The 3,489-nt window shown below is 40.8% G+C and overlaps 1 long non-coding RNA gene across 1 annotated transcript; it reads left to right on the top strand.

Moving 5' to 3' along the window:
- Positions 1–585: 585 nt before the first annotated feature.
- Positions 586–2,441, top strand: LOC122776218. The gene is made up of 3 exons (XR_006361178.1): positions 586–806; positions 1,916–2,137; positions 2,221–2,441. It is a non-coding gene; the product is annotated as an uncharacterized LOC122776218 (long non-coding RNA).
- The last annotated feature ends 1,048 nt before the right edge of the window (positions 2,442–3,489 follow it).

Below are 3,489 nucleotides of genomic sequence, written 5' to 3'. Positions count from 1 at the left end.
TTAAAGAAAATAAAGATGTTATTTAAAAAAGGCATGATGGGAGTACAAGTGGATGTCACGTGAACGTCGGTCTTTAAACCATGGATTTATAAATGAATGACAGTGAACACAGTGACGTCATTACGGTTAAAAGCATCAATGTAACGGTTCATTGAATTGACCGTGAATATTATTTTTATAATATTATTTATAAATGTATAAATATTAGTTTCTATGTGTTGTTACAGGAACAATGTTGTTTTCTTCCATTCACTGATAAACTGCATGTTAATAACTGTCATTTATATATTATTGTCCAAGAAAATAATAATAATAATAATAAAAAACAATTCCGTTGAATATGATTTTGGTCTCATTGCTATGTTTTGTATTTTGGTTTAAATTTCAAAGTTCACATTTCTAACTGTTTTAACTTATCACTATAATTACAATTTATGGTAACTATAATCATTTTAAAATATTCATTATGAGGAACAATAATAACTCCAGACACACACACACACACACACACACACACACACACACACACACACACACACACACACACACACACACACACACACACACACACACAGGGAGAGGACTGGCTGAGGCAGTTGTCTGTCACACACGTTAAGACTGTACATGCGTGTTCACTGAGTCATTGACTGGACACACACCATGTATGTGGACACGTACAGAGACCAGTGTGTGTGTGTGTGTGTGTGTGTGTGTGTGTGTGTGTGTGTGTGTGTGTGTGTGTGTGTACAGCAGTGTTGACTGAAGCCTGATGGGGTCTGGAGGGTCGAGTCAGAGGGAAGATCCAGGTAAGAGATAAATGCACATGACGTCACACACTCAAGTGACCTGTGACCTCAGCAGTGTGTGTGTGTGTGTGTGTGTGTGTGTGTGTGTGTGTGTGCGTGTTTTCCTCCAGCCTCTATTTTATGCACTGACCACCAATTAATGTAGTTGTCATTCAATTGTCTGAGAATGACCTGAGGAAAACCTGCTCTCTCTATGTGTGTGTGTGTGTGCGTGTGCGCGTGTGTGTGTGTGTGTTTGTGTGTGCGTGTGTGTGTGCGTCATGTGAACTGGAACAGTGGCACCTGCTAAATTGGATTGTGCTAAATTCTTAATAGCATTACAGCTAAGTTTGTTCTCCACTGACCAAAGGATGATTTAACAATATTATATATATACATATACTGTGTATATTTGTGTATATATACACACACATATATATATACAGTATATCTATATATGAATAAATACATATACATATACTGTATATTTTTGTGTATATATACACACATACATATATATACAGTATATCTATATATGAATATATACATATATACAGATACTGTATATATTTATATATATACATATACTGTATATATTTATGTATATACACACACATACATATATACAGTATATATGAATATATACATATACATATATACATATACTGTATATATTTATGTATATATATACACACACACATATATACAGTATATCTATACTGTATATATATATAGACACATATACAGTACATATATACACATATATACATATACTGTATATATATGTATAGATATAAAGCATTTACAAAGAGTGAGTGAAGGCTGAGGTGGTTTGGTCACGTGCAGAGGAGGGACAGTGGTTCTGTTGGTCAAAGGTTGTTGAAGATGGACGAAAAGAGGAGGACCACCATGAGGACACGAGGACAGCTGGCGTCACAGAAGAGGACACCAGGGAGCGGACAAGATGGAGCCGAATGATCCGCTGTGCCACAGACTGACTGCCAAATAATGAGCTGTTGTCTATATCTTCCAGCAGACTGCTTGCCAAATAATGAGCTACTTTCCACATGATCTGTTGACTTTGGTGTGCTCGCTGTGATTGTCTGGTTTGTTTCTGATGTCACTGACAGAGAACCAGCCTGCATCACAGCCAAACTCAGAGTCAGACTCCAGCGACTCGTCGCCACCTCCTCCCGTCATCCTCGTCACGGCTCCGTCACGGGAAGACATCTTCGCCTCGAGCTCCAACATGACCATAGCGGACGCCGTCAAAGAGCGGAGGCCGTCATCCAAACCCATTGTCGTGGGGAAGAAATTTGTGAGCAGGCGCTGACTCAGAATGTCACAGCCACGTAAGGTCAATCTTTAAAGGCACAGTTCAGGGTTTGTGTGTGTGTGTGTGTGTGTAAATATAACGTCTCTCCTTCTTTTACAGGTTTCCGAGGAGGACTGATAAATGGAGTTCACTAAAACCAGGCAGCATAAGAAAAAAGGACATTTGGAAACATGCAGTGAAAAAGAAGACAAGTACAAGAAAAGCCCAGGAGACAAAGACAGAGGATGAGAAGGAAAAACAAAACTACAGAGGATGATTCATTTTTGTTACTAAATATGACCGCTATGAAACCTTAAGGATTAAAGCTAAACTTAAATGTGCACCTGTTTCCTGTGCGTGCGTGTGTTGTTTGGCCTAGTCCTGACCTGAAGTGGGTGGGTTTGTGGGCGGGGAGATGGGGATGGTTCAAGAGCGGCTCACTGTTTTATATCACTGATTGTATTTTGTAAAATCTGAATAAAAAGAGTTTTAAAAAAAAGAAATAATAATGTGAAACAGTGTGCATTTGGACTATCTGGGTATGTCATAGGACTACTGGAATTAAGCTAAGTATCACTTCTGTAGGTCTTTCTTATTTGGTTGCTATTTCATTAATTGCTATTTTATCTAACTGTGTTGCTTGACTTTAGTGACCTTTGACTTGTCTGTGTAGTTAAGGGGAAAGTTGTTTAAGATATTTTGTCTGCTAGGTCAAAGACAAAGTTGTTATTGTTGCTGCACTGGGACTCTCTGACCACGTCATGGTCCACCTGATTCCTGCTTACAGGCAGAAACTAAAGCTCTGCAAACCTGTAGTGAGGACATCAAAGAAGTGGACCAGTGAGGCTGTGGAGGATCTACAGGCGTGTTTGGACTCTACTGACTGGGATGTATTCAGGACTGCTACCAACAGTCTGCATGAGTACACAGAGGCTGTGACGTCATACATCAGCTTCTGTGAGGACTGCTGTGTTCCATCATGCACCAGGGTGAGTTACAACAATGACAAACCCTGGTTCACAGCCAAGCTCAGAAGGTTAAGGTTGGATAAGGAAGAGGCCTTCAGGAGTGGAGACAAAGACAGACTTAAAGAGGCAAAGTACAAGTTTAGCAAGGCGGTGAAAGAAGCTAAACGACTGTACTCTGAGAAGCTCCAACACCAATTCTCAGCCAACGACTCTGCGTCTGTCTGGAAAGGGCTTAGGCAGATCCCCAACTACAAGCCTAAAGCCCCCCACTCCTTTAACGACCAACGCCTAGCCAACGAGTTCTACTGAAAGACAGAGGGACAGTCCTGAAACCATCCCCCACAACACCTCCCAACACCCCCAGCTCCAGTGTTTCACCTACACCTCCCCCACCTCAGCAGGGGCCTGGGCATCTCCACCA

The sequence above is a fragment of the Solea senegalensis genome, linkage group LG10 (assembly GCF_019176455.1).
Source record: "Solea senegalensis isolate Sse05_10M linkage group LG10, IFAPA_SoseM_1, whole genome shotgun sequence".
Classification (NCBI taxonomy): Eukaryota; Metazoa; Chordata; class Actinopteri; order Pleuronectiformes; family Soleidae; genus Solea; species Solea senegalensis.
This window is presented reverse-complemented; position numbering and strand designations above follow the sequence as displayed.